Genomic DNA, 23,966 nt, shown 5'->3' on the forward strand with positions numbered 1-23,966 from the left:
CCTTTCTGGATCTTTGGGCAGACAATGCCTAGTTAGGAAACACACATCTGTGCTAGCCTCCACATTTTGTCAATGAGGAAATTGAGGCCCAGGTGGGTTCTGTGTCTCTTCTGAACTTGACCAGTCAAGTCAATTAAGAAGAAGTGATAAAGAGTGAAGTTATGGCGGCCACCAGATTAAAAATACTATTTCCAGAGGATTATCTGTGGGCCAGCCAGGAACTTAGGAAAGTCCATAGTTTTCTGACAAGAACTGCTACCTCTGCCAATAAGGTAGCGAGCAGCTGGGGAGGGAGCGTGGGCATAAGTTCCTGTGACTTACCTTGCTTTTGAAGAAGTCAGCTGCTTTTCTGATGGTGACACATGTACCCACTAGAAGGGGTTAACAAGCTCGAGGCACATCCCCAAAATAAAAATCCACTTTTAATTCTGACATTTTGTAAAGGTAATTTATGTGAATTTATATGCGCAGCCTTTCCTGAGTCTCTGTGAGAACAGCCAAGGGATGTGAGGTGGAGAAACAATACTCTAACACCGCAGAACTCCAACGAGCCCTTCTCTGTGCCAGCTGAGATAAGAGAATTGGCAAACAAGCCTTCACAATTTCACATTTTGTACATTAGTGATAATGTGCCAGCAGGGCTGCTTGTATCCTGGGGGAAAGTTGAATGGATGCAGGGTCTCTTCGATCCCAGCTGGGCCCCCCCTGGCGGGCAGGGCCTTGCGCTCATTCAGGGCCAAGGGGGTGGGAGAAACACAGGTCCGGCATGAAGAAGGCATCCCCACTCACTCACTGGGTAACCCTAGGGAAGTCCCTCTTCTTTCTGTACCGTAGAGTCCTTGTCAACAAAAGTGAGCGGCCAGACTTCATGGTTTGCATACATGAGTAACTCATTTCAATCAAAATTTTTCCACTTCTCCGGTTTTGGACCTTCTCTGAAGCTTTCATGTGGAGAGAACACTATGTGAAAGTTTGAAAACTGTTCGAGTTTATACCCAAGTTTATACCCAAGTTTCCTTCCAGCTCAACAGTGCTACAAGATTTGGACTTTTCTCCAGTGCCCACAATATTCTAGATCTAAGTTTGGAGAGGTTGCTCATGTATGGTTTTCCCCATCTCATCTTCACTATGTGACTCCCACAAACATGGTAGTTCCCCTGTGATGCACAGTCTGTAGGGTCAGAGGAAGAGAATTGCCATGTCATGAATTTGGGTGTCCATTGTGAAGACTCTGGGGTGTTTGGCCTCTGACTTCCCTCTAGTGCAAATGGCTATCTACATTGACCAGAGCTACTAGGGACATACCCTGGGCACCTCACTCAAGCCAGGGCTGGAGACACACTAGGGCCCCAATAAGTCTTCTTGCATATAAGAAGGAAAACATGCAGAGATTTGCTGAGCCCCTCACACCAGATACTAATTTTTAAAGGGGGTTCTTCAAAAATGTATATGGAAAAGAATTGATAAAGACAAAGATATTGGCTAGAAAAATTTGTGAGGCTACAGATCCCTTTTGACTCCCTGAGATTAATTTTCTTACACATTCCACAAACACTTCCACCAGTCTCCAAGGTGAGGTTATGGTAGGGCTTGCGTCCCTGACTTGTAGCACTTATCTTGCTGTTGTGTCATCCCCACGACATCCCTGTCCTCACTCCTGGGCCATGAGCAACTCCAAGCACTCATCTTTATAGCCCACAGTTGGCATGGGCATGACAAAGAGCAGGTACCAAGTACAAGTTCTCAAATGGGCACCCTGCTTGTTTCTCTGTCAGGTCTAAGTTTGAAAGACAAGGCTTCCGTCAGATCTATTGTTGCTGGCACATGACCTCATACTTCATACATGAGTACTCAGTAAATGTTGGTGGGCTGAGGAATGAAGCCCTGGGCACAACATGGATAGAAACATCTTCTGGACAGGCACAGACACAGACACACATAGAAGCACATTGCACAGTCTTTCCTCAGAGAAGCTCACAATCTAGCAGATAATTACAGACTTTGGTGAGCAAGTCACACTAGGAGAATGCACACAAATACTGTGGAAAGAGAAGGCAGGATTAACAGGGGTGAGCGGAGGAAGGGCTGAGAGTGTGGAAAGTTAAAGTTGTAGAGAAAGGCGCCATAGAGCCAACAGCATGTTGGAGATGGGCAAGGCCAGTCCTTGCACAGCTGTGAGGTGTGAAGAGCATTGTGTTCAAAAGATGGCAGGTAATATGGTGTGTGTGACTGAAATGCCAGCTGCCCACCTCCAGCCCACACCCCTTGAGGAGTTGGTAACACTTGCTTAAAATTGCCACTCTCTGGCAGGATGAGAGTCTGAAGTCTTCCTCACACCTCCTCTCTGCTGTCACCACACCTCCATCCCTGCTGGAACAGCTCCCTCACAGGCAACCCAAATGCAGCATCAGGGCTGGCACTGTAGTGGTTTCACTCGCCCCAGATGCTTTGTGAGATTAACAACATCACCAAGGACTGAGAGAAGTCCTGGAGGGGTGAGTCACATTGCATACGGTCCAGCTTTGCACCATTCATCTGTGTCTTCTTTCTTTCCAGGGTAACAATTTCTTCCTTGTGTGTTTATTATTTGAAGGACATATCTGTTTCTTCTTTTTATTTTTTTAAGATTTTTATTTATTTATGTGTCATAGAGAGAGAGCACAAGCACGCAAGCAGGCAGAGACAGAGAGAGAAGCAGGCTCCTGCTGAGCGGAGGGCCTGATGCGGGACTTGATCCCAGGACCCTGGGATCAGGACCTGAGCCGAAGGCAGTGGCTTAACCAACTGAGCCACCCAGACATCCCAGGACATATCTGTTTTATCCATATAGCCAAGTCACTCAGGTTCTCCCCATCAGCACCCCAAATAAATGGAGTTCCCCCACAAAGATAAATTGTGGAGGTAGCTATTAATATAAACCTGTACAAGGATTTGTGAGCTGGGGAGGAGGTGGCTGGGGATGTGCTTAAAAAAGCAGAAGGAGGCCAACGTATAAGCCAGCCATTAAGCCAGGAATCACATGTAATGACTTATCTCCTCACACAGTAGCAGAGGTGTCCTAAATTTGCAATTGACCTGATGGTGAAGAGCTTAGGACAGGGAGGGGACAGAAAGTGGTGGAATTCTCCTCCTGAGAAGAAGAATAATTAAGGCTAAATCACCAACCTTCTAATTCCCTCCAGAAGAACAGAATCTTTATTCTTTGACCAGAATAAAGATGCCGGGTCCGGACGATGTGCTTCAAGGGGACTATAAGACCTCAAATATGGTTTCCACATACTAGTGAAAAAGGAAGGAGCAGAGAACTCAAAAGAATCAACAAAGGGCAACAATTCAGCCTACCGCAGCCTCTTTTCTTCCCTCTCCAAAGTAAATAAGTTCCCTAATTTTGAAGCCACTGATTCAGAGACTAGATGGTGATGAGGCTTAGAAATGAGAACAAGTCTCTTTCCCAGTTGTTGGGATATCCCAGGGGAGTGTGTGGATTATGTCACCAGGATTACTACCTGCCCAGCATTAGTCTCAGTGCCAGGGAGCAGTGCTAGCACACATTCCACAACCAGATGTTCCTGGCTGGGAGCTTTGTTGAAGGAAGTCGCCCCCAAGCCTGGGTTTCCTGCTGGGCCAACTGTGACTTCTCACATAAAGATTTTGTGAAATTTGGGGAAAGACATTTATCCAAATGCTGACAACAGCATTCTCTCCAACTCCCCCCCCCAAAAAAAAAACTGCATCCTTTATTATTTTAATGACATTTTTATTAGAAACATTTTTTACTGAAGTATGACATGCATTCAAAAAATCATAAATGCAGGATCATAAAATAAACACACCCAGGTAACTACCACATAGGTCCAGAAATACCATAGTAATGGCACATTGACAGGATTTATTTTTCTCAAAGTAAATATTCAGTCGGTTTCAAATGATGAAATCCAAGAGCACTGCCAGACATTTTAGATATCTGACAACACCCTCATTTTACAAATAAGAAACCAGATGCTCAGAGGAGTGACTTGGTTCAGGTCACAAAGCAAATTAGAGGAAGAGCAAGGTTTCAGGCTCCTCTTTCCTGTTCTTATTGCCCCCAACTCCTAGGAAGACTTAGCTGGCCTACGAAGAAAAGAAACCTACTCCTTGTGATGACTCCTCTCTCCAAGAGTCTGAGGTTCACTCTCTCTTGGCTCCATAAAGCTCATCTCTGAGGAGCTGTCCTGGAGACACTCCTCTAAAGCCCACACAAATGATTGTTTCCTCTCTAATGGGCTCCTGGTGTCTATCTGACACATGGTAAAATATTTGTTAAATGAAATAATAAAGGGACACTTTACCATGTCAACCAATGCTTCTCAAATTCTCCCTATTTCCATGATCAGACTGGTCATCTTGACCCATGGCCTGTGAGATAACCTTCCCCTTTATTCTGAAGAGAGTGAGGGACCACCAACTGTGGTCCCCAACATGAGGAACAATAAAAAGAACTGGAGAATTTTAGTTGAGATGAAAGAAAATATGGAGGACACTGAAGCAGTCTCTTCAGATATCTAACAGATAGCCAGGAGGAAAAGAGCACATTTATTCCATTTGACCTTAGAAGCATAAGGAAGGTGAAGAGTCTTGTTTTTCATGACCAAGCTTTTAAAAAAAAAAAAAAAAAAAAGGTCCAGCCATGCTGTCTGTATTTAATTTTATCTCATTCACACCTAAACCCATAGAAATCTGTTTTTCAGTCCCTTTGAAATATTCTCAGTGATGCTTTTGTGACAATGCAATAGATACTTCCCATTCCTTATCCTTCTTGATCATCTGTAGCGCAGCTGATTGATGACATCATCCTTCTAGAAATTCTTGTGTCCTTCTGACCCTTGGAACTGCACATTCCCAGTGTTCTTTCTACTTGCTTGTTCACTGCATGTATTTCTTTCAGGGAGACCCCACCACAAACGCACAGCACACACCCATGTCTCACACGCTGGTGCTTGTCAGAGCACACTCTGGACGTTCTCTCTAAGCAAGCTCCATCATTCTTACTGCTTAGCCATAATCTGTACGTCTATGACTCCCAAATCTGTATCTCCAGTCAGATCTCTCTCCCAAGCTCAAATCCATCTAAACAACTGCTTAATACATACGTCACCTTTGTTGACCCACAGGTACTGCAAACTCATTTTTAAAGTTTTTTTTTTAATTTATTTTTATTTAGTTACTTGACAGAGATCACAAGTAGGCAGAGAGGCAGGCAGAGACAGAGAAAGGGAGAAGCAGGCTCCTCACTGAGCAGAAAGCCCGATGCGGAGCTCAATCCCAGGACCCTGGGATCATGACATGAGCCAAAGGCAGAGGCTTTAACCCACTGAGCCACCCAGATGCCCAAAACTCATTTTATCCAAAGAGGAACTCATCATCTTCATATCTCCCCCGTAAACTCATTCCTCCTTTTCAGTCCAATCTCAGTACCTGAGGTCACAGCTATAAAGTCTGCCAGGCCAGAAGTCCGTCTGATTCTCTCTTCTTCTGCAATACTTAGCCATCAGGCCTCTAGTCCTATAGCTCTTAATTCCTCAACATCTACTGAATTCTCTATTATGCTCCACTGCTATTGCCATGGCCTGATGGTCACCTCTTGTGGATCATTTTAAAGGTCCACTAACTGCTCTCTCTATAATACTTCCCTCTCAAATTCATGCAGCATACAGCAGGAAGACTACTCTTTCTAAAATACAAATCAGGGCGCCTGGGTGGCTCAGTGGGTTAAGGCGCTGCCTTCGGCTCAGGTCATGATCTCAGGGTCCTGGGATCGAGTCCCACATCGGGCTCTCTGCTCAGCAGGGAGCCTGCTTCCTCCTCTCTCTCTCTCTCTCTGCCTGCCTCTCTGCCTACTCTCTGTCAAATAAATAAAATCTTTAAAAAAATAAAATAAAATAAATAAAATAAAATACAAATCAGATTGTGTCACTGGCCAACTAAGTTTCAATGAATCCTCATGGCACTCCAAATAAAGTAGGAGCTCCTGAGTATGGCAGGCATGATCTGAACTCCTACTCACCTATAGAGGCTCATGTCTCACCAAGTGTCTTCCCTCCGTTTTCTTTTCCATCTTCTCCCATCTTCCCTGCTATATCCCAGCACTCACTACCTGTGCTTCAGCCACACTCCTCTACCTTTAGACTCATAAATTCACCCTGCTCCTTCTCAGTTCCTTTCCCTGATAACTCCCATTGCCTTTCTTGTCTCAACTTAGAAAGCAGCTAGAGGCTTCCCTGTCCAATCTTGCCTCATAACTTACGTGCTTTTCCATTGTTTCTCCTTGTAGATTGTGTTTATCATTATGACAATACTTGACACACTATATCACAGCTATCCCTTAACGTTCACATTATCCTCATTAGTACATAAAATAGTTGATGGGGACAGAGTTTTCTTACTGTGATATGCTTAGCACCAAGTAGAGCACATAATCAACATTCATTATGTGTTAGCTGAACAAATGGATCAGTCATAGATATCTTTATTCCATGGAGCACCCATGACAGAAAAGCAAAGGAGGTTCAGCTTAGAGAGTCTTTCTTCTCCGATGTGATGGAATCAGACCTGAAAAGAGAAGATTCGAAGCCCTTTATTCTGAACCAGGCTCCAAACTGCCAGTTCCCATAAGTTTCACAGGAACGGCAATTTGGAAATGCAGTTTTTCCTGTGCTCTCCTGTGACCATGATCTTTTATCATCCAGTTCTTTAGTCATTGCCTGTAATTGGTCTCCCTGAGTAGTTTGTGAGCTCTTGGAGGGAATGAACCACGGCCTCATTTGTCCTCTTGGATGCCCACAGGATACTTAACCCTATGTTCAGGAGAGTTTGCTCAGTCACAGCGGATGTCACAGAAGACATCTGCACCACCAGAGACAGAGCAAGGAGAAAGTCACTTCTGCCTCAAACTACCCTGATGGGTAGATGACAAATATGACCACCTTTCCTGAAAGCCAGTCTAGGAATGGAAGGAGTAGAGGAGAGCTTTTCCTGAAACCGAAGAGCAATATTTGGAAACAGACACTTGGAAGGGGGTAGAACAAGACCAGATAGGGAAGTCTGGTCTTAAAAACCTGGTCTTAAAAACAGATACTGTTAACTTCTCATCTCGTTGGTCACCATAACTGAAAGACAATCCATTTTTTTTAAAGATTTTATTTATTTGACAGACAGAGATTACATGTAGACAGAGAAGCAGGCAGAGAGAGAGGGAAGCAGGCTCCCTGCTGAGCAGACAGCCCGATGCAGGGCTCCATCCCAGGACCCTGGGATCATGACCTGAACCAAAGGCAGAGGCTTTAACCCACTAAGTCACCCAGACGCCCTGACAATCCATGTTTTAATAGTGAAATACACATTGAAGTCCAATGATGAATACTAAACAAGACATCAAATGGCACAATATTTTTTTAGCTAAAAGAAAGTGTTAGAGTAATATCATCCTAAGGCAATTTTGACCCAATTCCACTCCTCCTAGGGAAGAACATTAACACCTGGGATTCAGCTTGTTCTACAAGATGCCAAGAGGATCCAAGTAGGTCCAGAGAACACTGCCCAGAGAGCGAAAAGGCAAGAGAACTAAAGCAAAGCATTATTCTCCTATCCAAATAATGAAGGCCATCATACAGGTATAGAGAAATGAGGACATTTCTGTTTCAAGAAGGACCTTCACATTCTTTATAAGATGACTTAAGAAGAGTGGACAGGTCAGAATTCTAATGAATAAGAAGTAAAATATATATATATACATATATATATATGTATATATATATACTGGCACCTGGGTGGCTCAGTAGGTTAAGCCGCTGCCTTCAGCTCAGGCCATGATCTCAGGGTCCTGGGATCGAGCCCTGCATCGGGCTCTCTGCTCAGCGGGGAGCCTGCTTCTCTCTCTCTCTCTTTCTGCCTGCCTCTACCTACTTGTGATCTCTCTCTGTCAAAAAATAAAATAAAATCTTTAAAAAAAAAAGAAGTAAAAAAAAATATATATATTAGCTTGCTGTAGTTACATAAGAGTCAGAGATGAGGAATAATAACATCTGTCACAAAAGGCCTTTTTGTTTTCTGTATTTCAGTAAGAAAACAAAATATGTTAGTACCTATGAGAATATAATTATATATGTACATAACTAAATAACATGCACATAAATAAGGCCAGAATATTAGAAAGTAAGGATAAGTGTATGTTTATGTGTGGCCTCTGCTACATCTACTGTTGAAGTAATAAGCAGCATGACACAGAGTAGTTAGTAAATGCATTGAGAAAATTAAAATGCTGCTGGTGATATTCACAGTTCCTTGGTTCTAGGAAGGTGTATATCAAGGCTGGCTTCCTGGGGAAGAATGCTGTTTAGTTATGTTCAGCCTTCTGCAAATGTATCACTTCACTCACAAAGCAATCAAGCGGGTGTAGGAACATGGACCAGGGAAGGACAAAGCCTGTCATTTGTAAGTGTTGTCAGCAATGCCATCTTCATATGTTAAGTGCACATATATGTTGTAATAATACCTCTCAATTTCTTTATCTGTGAAAATCTGCCTATGGATGCCTGCCCCGCTTAGCCTATGAGATTGTTCGTGAAGATCAAATGAAAAGGTTTTGAAGGTCCTTTCCAAATGATAGAGAGTACCTTGATCTTACATCTTTTGAAGAGCCATTAGTATATTATCCCAGAAAAAAGAGGAGTTAATAAAATAATGTCTGAGCAGTAGCTTTCCCATTCCCTAAAAGATGCCAAGGGGAAAGTGATCACGTCCAAAGCCTTTAGGGAAAGCGACTCCTATCTTGCTGACGGCAGTTACTGGCAAAATGCGGGGGATGATAGTGAGGAGACACTGTGTTTAGACGAGGGATGTGCCAGATCTTCCTAGGAGGCAACCATTCCAACTAGGCCAGGAGACCAGATAGAAAATGAAGCCCAATTTGATGCCGATGCTTGCCAGAGTCATCCATATATACACTTCCTGCCTCTAGAGTATCTCTTCAGAATATCAACTTGGTAAAAGAACATCTGGGGCTTATATAATATGTCCTATTTGTGAATGGAGAAATTCAAGTCAATGGATAAGTGTAGCCACTCTTTGAGAGCTTCTCTTTTGAGGTAAGTATTACTTAGTGTAGGTTGGAGTACAGTGTTACAGTTTGGCAGTATCTCTGCATTTTAGACCTTCAGTCATGACCCTGCATGGTGTTTAAAGAGATCACTGAACTGTTTGACGTTTTCCAAAATAAATATATATTTAAATATAATATCCATGAAGGATATCCTATCTTCCCTTCTTTTTATTTTAATGTAAATTTTACTTAGTTAACCTACAATGCAATATTAGTTGCCGGAGTAGTTGTCTTCCCTTCTTATTGAGCTAGCGCCAATCTCTAATACCCAGTACCATCCCTTGTTTATATTATTCATCACTTCTTCTCTTGCATCCCACCCAAAATAAGGAAAGTCAGGATCCAAATTCCATTAATGTTGGACTGTGAAATTCTGTTAAGAAACAGTAATTTTCGCACCAAAGCCTAGGCAGTGGATAAAATTATTTGAAAATGCTAGAGAGTAGTTGAAATCAACTCTTTGTTTGGAAGTGATTAGAAGTAGACTCTTCAATGTAGGAGGCAGCTTACTTAATGGTAGTTCAGTATCATACCCAGTATAGATGTCTCTAAGACTGTTACTTTGTTTCACTAATAATGGTATGTATCTAGAGATTTAGATTGCATGGTAAAGAAAGTGAGATTAAGCAGTACATTTTTAGATGCTGTGCTGACATATCTGAACAAAGAAAGAGAGATATCATTTAAAAATAACTGATATCTCTAGCTCTATTTTAAATTCATCATGTTCTAGTGGCAATGCCAACTCCTTTTTAAAATAGCACTACTGTTTAACTTATAATTTATTTATAATATCTAATATAGTTTAGATAGAATATTATATAACTAATATAATAAACATAGTACAAATATAATAGAAAGACATCTAGGCATTTTTTTAAAAAAGACTATAGAATAGGACAGAGCGTGATCTTAGTTTTTATACAAATAAAATATGGCTATGTATAAAAGAAAGTTTACAAGGATAACCACAAACATGTTAACATTGGTTTTCTCTAATACTGGGATTATAGATATTTTTCCTTAATTATATTTTCTAATTTTCTACAATAAAAATATTTTAAAGAGGATGAAGTGAAAAAGAAGTATTAGTTCTAGCCAAAACATTTGAAAACTTAATGGTTTTTTAAGCACACACATTTTTTTAACTTTATTTTATTTTCTCAGTGCACCAAGATTCATTAAGCACACACATTTTCATCACAGATCTCTTATTCTCCAGCACTCAGTGGCAGAGATAAAATAAATTCTGTTTTTTTACAGAAAATGCATCAAAATTTGGCCCTTAGAAATTTCCCCAAAATTAAAGTCAGAAGAAGGCCAAAAATCATACACAGATAAAGACTATTTTCTGTACACAGATAGCTGGTCTATTGGGCAATGACTTTTGTCTGCCCACTGATACGCAAAGGCTGTATTGAGGAAATAAAATCGAAAGAAAGTGAGAGATGGACAAAGATACTGTCTCTTAAGCAAGTTTTATCACAAAGAGTTATGAAATCACTATGTGGACCACAAGTTACAAACCAGTTATGTAAATTCTGTAAGGGAAAAAGGTGGGAGAAATATTTGTCTTAGAGAAATAAGTCCAATACACTTCCAATACGCAGATCCTCTGAGAACAAAGCCCTTATTTACAAGTGGACTGGACAGAGTAATTTGGCAGAAGTTGCAGGTTTCCAGCAAAAGGTCACAGCATGGGATGTGGAGTTGGAGAAGAAGCAGCAGGCCCCTCGTTTGGAAGAGTGTCCTGGGGAAGTGGCAGGGAGGGGCCTCTTGAGGGGAACCCTTCCACACCAACCTGATCTTGACATAGGTCAGATTTTAAAACATCAGTTTGAAACCAAGCATAAAATACTTTCCTTCTTACCCACTGCATTGTGCCAAACAGACTTAGAAGTCATACTATAACCTATAAAGCTTGAGAAGAGGTCAAAAGAAGATGCCTGGCCAAGGGAATCCATATCCCAAAACACAGCCCTGAATTTCCTTCACACCTGCTAACTCCTCAATGATTCTTTGTGCGTCTCTCTGAAATACATCCTTTCTTTTAGCAGAGATGACTTCACTTATGTGGTATTGAACAGGTTCTTATTTTCTTTTCCTTTTATGCTTTTTATTCTCCCCCAACATTTATAAAACTTTCATTTTTGTTTGTTTTCAGTTGTCAAGCTGCAATCCTGTTTGGGAGCTGGGCCAATCAGTAGGAGTGGCTAAGTTACACAACTTAGCTTCCTCTCCTGGAGCCTGGAAGATGTCTTTGCTTTTGATTTAAGTGCTGCTTTGTGGGGGATGTGTCAAAATCACTGACCTGCAACTCAAAGGCACAAATGTTTGGAGAGTTAATTAAACCAGCTCTTCCACAAGACAATAGACAAGAAATAGTAAAGACATAAATTGATTTATTTCATGCAATCAATTCCTGTATCAGGACAGAGACTGGCACAGTAGAGAAATCTCTGGAGTCAGACAGGTTTGGGCTTCAATCCAGACCCCACAACTTACCAGCTGCCTGAGGTTGGGTAGCAATTTTAAAATCCTTAGCTTCCATTTTTTCAAATGTATATAGATTCAATATTTACCTTGCAGGACAGGATAAGAATGAGAGGAATTAATGGTTTAAAGACCTAACAAAGTACCTAAACTATAATAGAGTTTTATTGAAAGATTTCCAGGAAAAGGAAGCTAGAAGTCTAATGATCAACAGAATCTATGTTAGAGACACTTGAACAGTTGGGATCAGAGCATGTAGTTCTAAACTGAAGTAGAGAGCTAAAAGGCCATTTTCAAAGCAGATAAAATACCAAAAATAACAAGATGGAATACATTTGTTTTTATCACCTTCATCCCAGTACAAATCAAAACTTACTAGTCCTTGGTTATAGATTTATAGAGTCACATCTTTAAGAGAACCAGGGATATGAAATCAATAAGAAGAACAAGTTACTAGTTTGTTTTGGTTTATAGAGTCACATCTTTAAGAGAACCAGAGATATGAAATCAAAAAGAAGAACAAGTTACTAGTTTGTTTGGTTTTTTTTTTTATCTTTTTTTTTTAAGATTTTATTTATTCACTTGACAGACAGAGATCACAAGTAGGCAGAGAGAGAGGAGGAAGAAGGCTCCCTGCAGAGCAGAGAGCCCGATGCGGGGCTCAATCCCAGGACCCTGGGATCATCACCCGAGCCAAAGGCAGAGGCTTTAACCCACTGAGCCATCCAGGTGCCCCTTGGTTTTGGTTTTTAATTCAACAAGCAAGAAACACCAAATGTTGGGAACTTCTTGCCAGGTTTCATTATGTGTTCCCTCCAAATAGTGAGGGTGGCACTTTGGAGAGGATGCCCTTCCTAGGCATTCATCCTGCCCTCCATCCTGCCCACCTGACCCATTCAAGGACAAGTTGTTCTCCTACTACAACCAACCACAATGTTGTGGTTCATGGCCTCCTTTCCACCCTCTGAAGTGACCTAGCCATAACTTCTTGGATCCATTCACATAATGGAAGCTTCCATTGAGAGGATTTAATCTTAGAATAAAGGATTTCATCTTTATCAACTGGCTATATAACTACAAAGATGAAACAAAACTAGATCTTCTTGTATGAAGTTGAATAAATATAAATATAAATATCATTATCCCTTCCATTATGGAAGGGGTAATGATTTAAGCATCAATCCTAAATTAGATAGGTTTAAAATTAAAGATATTTATTGTATCAACTATGTGTACACACCCTTAGTGGAATATAATGGAACCATTAGAAATCATATTTTTAAGACAGTTACATGATGGATAAAAATTCACACAATAATGTTAAGTGAAAAAGCAGGTCCAATGCTATACATGACTTAGGTTTTATTTTTAAAACCTAAAATATATTTAAATAAGCATAGGAAAGTCCTAGAAACTAACATACAGAAGCATTAAAGTGAGCTTCTCTCTAGGAGGGGGAGGTTGTAAAAGGTGTCACAGCATAAGCCTGTAGTCAAATATTAATTGACATGAAAAGATATATTATTATGAAACAGAAATGCAGATTAAAAATATTATATTAAAAATCACCCACACATGTATTAGAAACACATGCACCAAAATGTTATGAATGATTATCTCCACATGACTGGCTTATGGTTGATTTTTACTTTCTTCTTTACATTTTTCTAACTTTTCTAAATTTTATTTTTGCATTAGACATACATTATAGTTATGCTCAAGGACCCCCAAAATGTGAAAACTAATGTTTCAAGGATGTTTATCAAATGATGACTCATGTCAGAGTCATGGCGGTGTGGGCACAAAAGGAATTGACTGAAATATAAGAATCAACATCTAAGACCTCAGAAAACAGGTGGAGAAAGAGGCCATCACACAAGAAATCTTATCAAAGGTAGTGGTGACACAAGAAGCTTAGAACGGCTCCATCCTAGTCAGAGATCATTCTACCTGTAGGCCATGGAAATACACTTGTTTTTTTGTTTTTTGTTTTGTTTTGTTTTTTTAATTTGTAAGGTTTCTTTTTTTTTTTTAATTTTTTATTTTTTATAAACATATGTTTTTATCCCCAGGGGTACAGGTCTGTGAATCACCAGGTTTATATACTTCACAGCACTCACCAAAGCACATACCCTCCCCAATGTCCATAATCCCACCCCCTTCTCCCAAACCCCCTCCCCCCAGCAACCCTCAGTTTGTTTTGTGAGATTAAGAGTCACTTATGGTTTGTCTCCCTCCCAATCCCATCTTGTTTCATTGATTCTTCTCCTACCCACTTAAGCCCCCATGTTGCATCACCACTTCCTCATATCAGGGAGATCATATGATAGTTGTCTTTCTCTGCTTGACTTATTTCGCTAAGCATGATATGCTCTAGTTCCATCCATGTGCAGCCATCAAAAGAAATGAAATCTTGCCATTTGCGACAACATGGATGGAACTACACTTGTTTTTAATGACCCTCTCGTAGCCCCACCCTACCACCTTAAGACAGCTTTCTCTAGCTATCCAAACTCCCTTGAGACAGGTGGATCTTCTCAACAAGATGAAGCATTACCTGCACATAAGCTAAGTGCGCTTCCCTTTGGAGGCACTAGAGATTCCTCTAGGTCAGAAACCAACCTTTGTGCTGCTTTGTATCCTCCCCCACCCCAGTAAGCATCCCCAGCGCTCCCAAAAGAAGGATGCTTACTAAATGTTTACTAGATACACCACATGGGGTACGGCAGAGGACAAGGGTAGAGCAGCGAGGGGAACCCATGGGTAATCGGACTAGCACTACCAACCACAGCCCGTATGGCTTCCATGACAATGATTTAAAGAGATTTTGGTGACTTGACAGTGAGGCAAACGGTGGTAACACAGGCAAAGAAGTCCTGTGTTGAGAGATTTTCATTTATAGGGATTGATACTGATGACCATTTGGAGCCATTTAACATTTCTTATTACATTGTAGGTCATACATAAAAGCAAAAGGAAAAGGAATCTTCCCCTAAATCTACCATGCAGAGAAAATGAAAGTAAATTTTCATGTGTGTCTTTTAAGATTTCCATTTACATCTGTAGATAATATCATTTTTTACTTCCAAAATGAAGTTATGCTGTAAATATTGTTTCAAAAGCTGCCTTTTATGCTTCATATATTGAGACATATATTGTACATATACTTGCTATGTTGAATATTACACTGGGTGCCAAACACTTGGCTTTAACTGCATTGGCTGATTTCAACACCACAGCCCTGTGGTCCAGGTATCAGAGTTACCCTCATTTTACAGATTAGGACACTGAATCTCAGAAAAGTTGAGGAATTTTCTCAGGGTCACACAGTTAGTGATAAGAGCTCTAACTTGATCAAAATTCTCTCAAACCTCATGCTCTGTTTTCTGTCAGTGCACTAAACTATTCAGCTAATAAATAATTTCCTACAGTAAGATATTGGCGGCCATAAAGGCTTTGTTATGCCATCATATTTAACTATTTATTTAACTCTATTATATTAACTCTATTAACTCTGCCACTATTTATTTAACTCAACTCCTATTGTTTCTTATTCGTGTTGCTGCTTCTTTACCTTGCTTTTTTAATGACTATGCACTGAAGATTCTTGCAGGTGAAACTTTTCAAGATCCTTACATTTTGGGGCACCTGGGTGGCTCAGTGGGTTAAAGCCTCTGCCTTCGGCTCAGGTGATGATCCCAGGGTGCTGGGATCGAGCCCCGAGTCCGGCTCTCTGCTCAGCTGGGAACCTGCTTCCTCCTCTCTCTCTCTGCCTGCCCCTCTGCCTACTTGTGATGTCTGTCAAATAAATAAATCTTTAAAAAAAAAAAGATCCTTACATTTTTCCTTTGTATAAATTGCAGAAATGGAAATGCTGGGTCAAAGAGTTTGTAGATTTCAGGTGTTTGATAGATATGGCCACGTTACCCCTCCCAGAAATGTGAAATTTAAGTCTCTGTAGAATCTGAATACAATTTATATGTGAAACCTAAGAAAGAGAGAGAGAGAAAGAAATCAATCAACCAATCAATCTAAAGCGAAAACAAAAAAACAAGCTCATAGATAGAGATTGGTAGCTGCCAGAGGTAGAGATTGGCAGATGGGCAAAATGGTGGAATGGATCAAAAGGTAAAGATTTCCAGTAATAAGATAAATAAGTCTTCGGATGTAATATACAGCATGGTGACTACAATTAATAATATTGTGTTGCATATTTGAAAGGTGCTGAGAGGGTAGATCTTAAAAGTTCTCATCACAAGGAAAGAAGGACTCTTGTAATGATGTACATTATATCGTTGATGTAACGTAATAGACATTAACTAGAGGCATTATGGTGATCATTTCACAATATATGCAAGTACCGATTCATTACACTGTGACCTGAAACTAATATGATGCTACATGTCAATTATATTTCAATAAAAAATTAAAATATATATATAGTCAATTTTCCTGCATGTCAGGAGAGAATTTTGTAATTTTAAAAAATACATGTTTTGCAATTAATGGTTTAAATGAGTCTTGTATTTGCTTTATCTTGCAATGCTTTTTTTTAAATTATGAGTTTGAAAGGTTGGGGGGGATGTGTGTGTTTGGACTTTTATTAGTTTCATTGTTTGGTCTTACTAATCCACAAGAATTCTTCATTTTACTAAATGCATAAACAAACAAATGTTCATAATGTCAACAGCTCTTAATGATTATAGTAACACTACTAAAAGTTACAGGTGTGTGTAATGATGGTATAAAATTTTCAGTATAGGCTTATCAGTTATACAGGCTTAGGTATGTCTGACTAAAGGGCACATGAACCACACCAGTTGGCTTCTAAAGTTGTAAGTTTGACTTTCCTAACTTACTAACTGCATATAAGAATATCTTGAACTTGAGTACTCAACTTTTTTTTTCCTCTGTGATATAAATTAGTCTTCACGGTGCAACTCTGCATGGTACAAAATACTTCGTTTTAATTTATCAATTCAAACATATTTGGGGGAACCATTTCTGTGCCAACAATGGTGCTGGGGAAGACAGACAAATTGAGAGTAGAAGAAAACCTGCAAATAAAATTTCTGCCCTTAAGGAGTAAATTGTCTATAAAAGAATCAGATCTGCCAAAAGATAATTATAAGATGGCTGGATAAAGATCTAGATAGGCATCTGCTCAAAGTGCAAAGAAGAATTCTAGGGGCAGTGCAGAGTCATGTTGAGCTGTCTGAAGCTATATGGATCTAAGAGTTCTTATACGAAGCAAAACACCAAACAGACATGCGCTTTTCTGGGCTGGGTCAAATAATATAGGTTTCAATGTATCCCTGATTACAGAGTAGTAATATCCCAGTTGGAACCCATGTAGGGTTGAAGACCCAGAAACTTGTGGTTGGAGCTCCATGTAAACAGGAAGAGCTTTAATCATGTATGACCTTCAAGTGGAAAGAAAGCAGCAGACACCATTAAGGATGTATTATATATTGAATTCTCAAAAAAAAAAAAAAAAAGGAAAAAGACAAGAAATTGCATTCTTGTGATCCAGCATGGAAATGGTTCAACACGAAGTCCTGTGTTGACCATCCTTGGAAAATTCTTTCTAAATATGACAAGCTTGCTCTGATACAGATGCTGAGTTCCCTCCCAAGGCCCCAGACATCCCGCATCTGGTTAAATCACACCTATAGTTCAGGACGCACTGCTGTGAAGTCCAGATTCCCTGGGATGTATGAAAGGGGCTTAAACAATGACCAAGTCAAAGCTTCGTAAAGCTTTATAGAGCATTCTAAGGCTCCGATATTATCTGTGTAGTATGAGGCTGTGGCAGAGAAAAGAACAATGAATTTGACTTTCAGAGCCCATATTTGAGTCCCATCTCTTATTAGATTGCTGTGAGGTTTGGGACAGATGACTTCAACCCCCTGAGCCTTATTCTCTTTCCCTGAAAATGGTAAGATGATTACCTTTACCAAGACTGCTTCACAGAGGTAGAAAAAAGAAAATACTTTATGTGTATCAGTTAGTTTATAAGCTCTCTAAAAGTTTTTTTTGATCATTGCCTCCCACCTTAAGGGGGGAAAAATGCTTCCCTCTTTCCCCCTCCACTTTGTGTCCATTTTCTCTGGGTCCTTCTACAAATGAGCTCCTTGGAAAGAACATCTGTATTCATCAGCTCCAATTCCTCTTATTCCATTCTCTCCAGAACCCACCCAGCCATACTGCTTTCTGTGTATTCAGATCTCTGACCTCCTCTCCCTTCACCTCTCAGTAGCATCTGTGCCATCTGGCCTCCCTCTTCTCCTCAGAAATTTTCTGCACTTGGATCAGAGAGCATGGCGCTCACTTAGTGTGGGCCACCACTCCAGCTGCTGCTTCTCCATCTTTTGTCTCGGTTCCCATGGAACCAGAGAGAAGTAGTGGGTGGTGGGAGTAGAAGGAGTAGTCTGCTCCAGGTACAGATGGTAAAGGGACACACTGTCTATAGAAAATGTAAATGAAAAATACTCTTCATTATTACCATGTGCTGAGGATTCTAAACAATTTCAGTGAAGATCTCTCCACTGTTTTAGAACTGCCCCCACCATGCCCCTTTCCCTTTGGTACACTGTTGACTGGGTTCTTCTCACCTCCCTAACCCAAAGTCTTGCAGTATCCAGGTCATCCCTTCAATCTCTCACTTACTTTGTTTCTTTCTTTCCTCTTCTTCTTCCTTTTTTTTTTGTGTGTGTGTGTGTGTATACTAACTCCTTTGATAATCTTATTTAATTTCATTGATGTAAATATCATGTATATATTGGTGACTTTTTGTCTTCAGTTCAGATATCCTCATGGAATCTCAGATTTGTATATAAACTCACTAATCCACATCTCCAACTTAACCTGTCTAAAAGTAATCTAGTGTTCCTTCAAAACTTGTCCCTGCCACGGTCTTCTCCATCTCAGACAGAAGGCAGTAGTAGTACTGGTACTGGTAGAAAGCTTTCTACCAGTTGCTCATCAAAATCCTTGGAGCCATCCTTGGCTCCTTCCTGTCCCATTATTCACCATTCAATCCATCTCAACCATAAGATGCAAACACATGTCCTCATCTCTGCCACTACCAACTTGTCTAAGCTTCCACATCATTTATCCAGATTATAGCAGTAACTCCTTTATGAACCCCCTGTTTCTGCCTGGCTTCTCCCTACCCCACCCTCATCTATTCTCAACACACAGACCAAGGACTTCCTTTGAAAGGGAAGTTAGACCATATCCTTCCTCTGTCCAAAAATCTGCAAATGGCTCTCATTTTACTCATAGTGAAAGTCAAAGTCCTTATTGTGTCTTATAGGGCCTGCATTTTGCTGTCCCCTTCCCCACCCTGCCATCATCCTTCTAGCTTTATTTCTAAGGATTTTTCTGCTCAGTCTACTCTCTGCAATATACTTTAAAGGGACAGGCAGATATGCTTCTGTTTGGGGACCTTTACCCTTGCTACTCTAGATGTGTGGACCACAATTTGCCCAGTTATTTACATGACACATTCCCTTGTATCATTAGGATCTTTACTCAAATAACAACTTATTTCTCCTCAAGCACCCTCTCCAAAATCTCAACTCTCTAAGACTTCCTGTATCTTTCCCTATTTTTTCTCTATATCTCATATATTGTGGTTTTTTTTTAATTTTATTTGACAGACAAAGATCACAAGTAGGCAGAGAGGCAGGCAGAGAGAGAGGAAGGAAAGCAGGGTCCTCTGTGGAGCAGGGAGCCCGATGCAGGGCTCGATCCCAGGACCCCAGGATCATGACCCGAGCCGAAAGCAGAGGCTCCAACATCTGTCTCATGAGACATGGAAGCTACTTGGGGGCAGAGATTATTTCTTTTTGTTCATTGTAGAGGTTTTCTCAAACCCTAGAATCCATATTCAATAAATAGTTTTGAAAGAATGAAACTTGAAGTGATGTTTGTATTGAACAGATATTCAATGGATATCTTTAAATGAATCTCTGTGCCACATTATCTGTGTACTTCCCTTCAAGCACAGGCCTTTGAGATGTGGGTACAATGCTGATCCAATCTCACAGACAAACATGTGCATGAAAATTAGAACAGTTTGGTCAATTACACAAATACCTTGTGGTATGTGTGGAAACATTGTTCTGGTGACTGGTGGAGTCCTTCACAAGACCAGAACCTTCCCTTCAGACCATCAGGAATGCTATAAACCACAGTGAAGTCTCCAAATATTTGCGGAGTTCTCCAGCAATGTTTTAAGGAAAGAGCTGAGGACTAGGACTTCCAAGAACCTTCTTGATGGGGGTGATTGCTTTCCAGACCAAAGGGAAAAGCTTATCAGCTAAAAATAACACTCCATATCTCACAAGAACTTATGCACATCACTTTTACAACTTTCAGATAACCCAGAAGAATAAACTTGCTCTAAAAAAAATAAATAAATAAATAAATCTTTACCTTTTCCCCCCGAGTATTCCTTACAAGTTCTCAACATATTTAAAAAATATTTTAGTCCATCTTTGTAATTCTTCTGTATATTACCACTTTACCTCGGTCCCTAAGCAGCTGATACGGTCTACCATGTTTAGAAGTGTTCGGTTCTGTTTTTTGCCTCTTAGTTTTTTTCGAAAAACCTACAGCTAAACTTAGTGGTACCTACACGGATGTTCTGTCACTGCCAAGGTATGGACTTGGGTAGCCATGAACTTGGATTAAATGTCTGGTCAATAGTTTTAATGTTCCTTGAATCCACCACGTTATGCCTCCTCTGAAGCCCTTAGCTTGTCACTCAGCACCCAAGATCTGGTACACACCCACCTTTCTAGCTTCAATCTCCCTCCTCCCACTGGCCCTATATGTACCCACAATGAATACTCTCTCTCTCAAGTACACTTCAGATAGCACTGAATGAGTTTATTTAAATTCTTCTTTTGCTAGAAACTCTTCCTACCTCTATCTGTCCAAAGCCCAGGTCAAATACCATTTCTTCCTTACAGCCATCCTGGTGACAACCTACATAGTTTCCATGAATATCTCTTTACTCAGAAAAACTCTTCTTCTTGTAGCATTTATTATTTTTTATCCTGTATTGTGGTTATTTGTGTAAGCCCCTTTGGGGAAGCGTCTTTGCTCTTTATCCTTAAATCCCCCAGCTTAGGATGATGCACACTATAAGTGATCAAGAAATGATTATTTTATTAGTGAATGGATTATGGAAAATGTATTATTGGGCTAGTGTCCAGAATTTCAGCAATTTGTTCTGTATTCTTTGGGAATGTGGAGCATTGTGTTGTATTCTATGTGCTATCACACATCATAATTTCTTTTCTTATTTTTGTGACATTGATCTATTGAGTAAAGAGTATTACCCTGTGCTTTTCATTTTTTCTCTTGTGGGCATCCAGAGATTGTGCTGCAACCGTGTCAGTAGCTGAATACTTAAGCTTCCTAGTCACTGAGCTTTGACATTTGGTTTAATATCTTGGGTTGGTATCAGGGCCAATGGCATGTTCTGCTAAGTCATCATTTCTCTTCCTACCTCACAAATAATAAGAGGTTAGGACTAAAGAATTAATTTCACCTCCTCCCTGGTGACATTGATCTGTGGTCTAGCCTATCATTGTGTGAAACTAGGTTTCCCCTGATACACAGAATGATTTGAGCCCATGACAGATTAGAAGAGACCAGCACTGACAAATGAAAATACATGGTAGCCAAAATCAGGTCCCACAGACATGTGAATGATTGAGGAATACATGCTCTGTCTACAAGAAGCACATGCTGCCCAGACCCAGCTGATATGTTTTCCACGTGGGTATTTGTACCCACTATAACCAGATCTTCCAATCTTCCTTAAAAATTATATATCTGAACTTTTACAAGAAATTCCCTGGATGTTAGATACTTGCAACAGGTTCAGTTTGGTTTACCACTGCACCACAAACAAAACAAATTGAATGCTGGACTCACCTGTGACCACTGGTCTGCAGTCCCTGGATTAAAGGAACTCTAGACCTCAACCCTGCCATTGAACTCCATAATTCTGAATCAAGATCAATCAGCATGACAACCAGTTAAACTGGGTGACACCTCTCATATCTAAAAGATACAAAGATCTAGACTGGCTGAACAAAATGAAGATGCTGCCACTCCTTGCACATCTCCCAACCCTACATGTAAAAAGCAGTTCTGGAATTTGGCTGAAACAAATATTGGGAAAGAACCAAGTTAATAAGGAAAGAGTCTTCTCTAGAAAACTTCCCTACTCTCTATAATGTATAATATTTCCATCAAGTCCTAAGAAAAGGCCAAAGTTCTGTATCATGTTTCATTGAAAGGAATCTTAAAGGACATCTGGGTCCAATCCCCCTAATGACACAGCTCCGCCTTCTGCTGAGGGATCCCGGCACTATTCACTATGCATCATGGGCAGTGAAAAAGTAGGAATGTGTGTTTGACTGACAGCTTTAATGATTGCTGGCCTTGTGGGCTTGTGCACATCATGTCATCTTTCTGGGCTTCAGTTTCTCCATTTTGAATACGGTAATTGATTAAGTGACTCTTCCAGATGCTTACAGCCGGGCACTAAGAATATACAGAAGTCTGCCAAAGACGGTGTAGCATGGCAACCCACTGTGTTGTGGTGGGCTCATGGGGATGAATATTAGCACTGTCATAACAAACTCAAACACACGCACATACACACACACACGCACAAAATATTTCCTTCCACAACTAAGAATGATACAACCTTTTGAGCATGAAGGGAAAATGATAGCTAAAATTAGCATCTTAAAAAATAAACTACATAATCACTGAAGATGAGATTTTCTTAAAACTATAGAACAATGAGATATAATGATAGCTGTCATAAGAGAGGAAATTGCAGGAGTCAATTTGAAAAGGATTTGGGGGTGTTCCCTCCCCCCTCATTGAGATCTGTTTTCCACATACCACAGGAAGATGGAAAAGCTAAATATTTCCCCAGGGCTTTTGTGAGCTGTGCCTCATAAGGCTCCTGCTGACATTAGGAGAGTGTCATCCAGCCCCAGATGCAAGCCTTCTCATACAGAGAGTGAGAGCATATTTCGGGCTCCACGGAGCCATTTTCCCACATTTGCATATCGCTTTTTGGTTTGCAAGTCCTCTTTATATACAAATTCTCATTTATTCTCTAGAAGCAGCCTTATCTGATGGAGCCTATATAGCATTATAAGATCTGTCTCGGATGAGCTCAAAAATATCCCTCCCAACCTGCCTGTAAGGAAATAACACCTTTTGTTTCTCATTGGACCGTGCAGGACGCCCTTTCACTGTTCGTGGCTTTTTGAGACAAAGTATGACCTGCTGGGTCATACAAAAGAGGAAGAGAGGGACGCGTGGGTGGCTCAGTTGGTTAAAGCCTCTGCCTTCGGCTCAGGTCATGATCCTAGCATCCTGGGATCAAGCCTGGTGTAAGACTCTCTGCTCAGTGGGAAGCCTGCTTCCCCCCCCGACCCCTGCCTGCCTCTCTGCCTGCTTGTGATCTCTGTCTGTCAAATAAATAAAATCTTTAAAAAAATAAAAAAGAGGAAGAGAGAAGGAGGAATCAAATCTAATCTTGGCCTTAGCCTGCTGATCTTCCTGGAACAAATCACTTCCAATCACCAAGCCTCTGTTCACTAAGCCATTGAATAGAGAAAATTATACCTATCCTACTGCTTTTATAAGGCAGTTGAGATCAAAATCAATATATAGATAAGTATGTCAAGTAATTTTATAGGCTGAAGAATGCTGGTCTACAAACCTCATCAATCCCGGGCAGTAAGGATGAAGGGAGGACTTTCCGACTATGGGCGAGGTAAGCTGCAAGCCTAGACGAACAGCCTGTCTGTGGTGGAAGTGACCAGAAAGCCAGGCAAGGGGCTAGGAGCAATTGACACAGAGAGAGAAATCCCATCTCCTTGCAGAACCCGGCACAAGCCAGCTGGTCTTACCTGACAAGGCTGTGGCTGACCCTCAAGGCTCTTCTTTCTCTTCTTTGATGAGGGGGGACAGAGCACAGAGAGTGGTTGGCTCAGCTGATGCCCAACACAAGGGTGCCCTTGGGTTTTCACCCCCTGAGTCTCAACCTTGCCTCACCGAGTGGACTGCAAGTTAGGAGCCCGGTCTCCAACAAAGGGTCCGATGACAGGATTGAGGATGTTTACAGGGCAGAGCTCCACCTGTCAGGGACAGGTTTGTGGGTGGGGCCTTTCTCGTTCTAGTGACACACCTCTCTCTCTTCCTCTTCTTCAACAAGACCTGGATTTTCCTGCCAACTTCCTCTCTGACTGAAATCTTCTCATGAGGTGAGCAGGGGCAGCCTCCT

The 23,966-nt window shown here is 40.8% G+C and overlaps 1 protein-coding gene across 4 annotated transcripts in view; it reads right to left on the reverse strand.

The window, feature by feature from the left end:
- Window positions 1–23,966, reverse strand: part of TPRG1 (tumor protein p63 regulated 1) — a 239,080-nt gene that overhangs the window by 128,371 nt on the left and 86,743 nt on the right. Inside the window, exon 1 of one of the 4 annotated variants that reach the window (XM_032337958.1) lies at window positions 23,593–23,808. The exons of the other annotated variants lie outside the window; for them this stretch is intronic. The gene's annotated coding sequence lies outside the window, so the exon portion shown is untranslated. Of the gene's footprint in view, window positions 1–23,592; window positions 23,809–23,966 lie in introns of those variants that run through there. 4 annotated transcript variants of the gene reach the window in all.

Source organism: Mustela erminea, chromosome 1 (genome assembly GCF_009829155.1).
Source record: "Mustela erminea isolate mMusErm1 chromosome 1, mMusErm1.Pri, whole genome shotgun sequence".
In the NCBI taxonomy this organism is placed as follows: domain Eukaryota; kingdom Metazoa; phylum Chordata; class Mammalia; order Carnivora; family Mustelidae; genus Mustela; species Mustela erminea.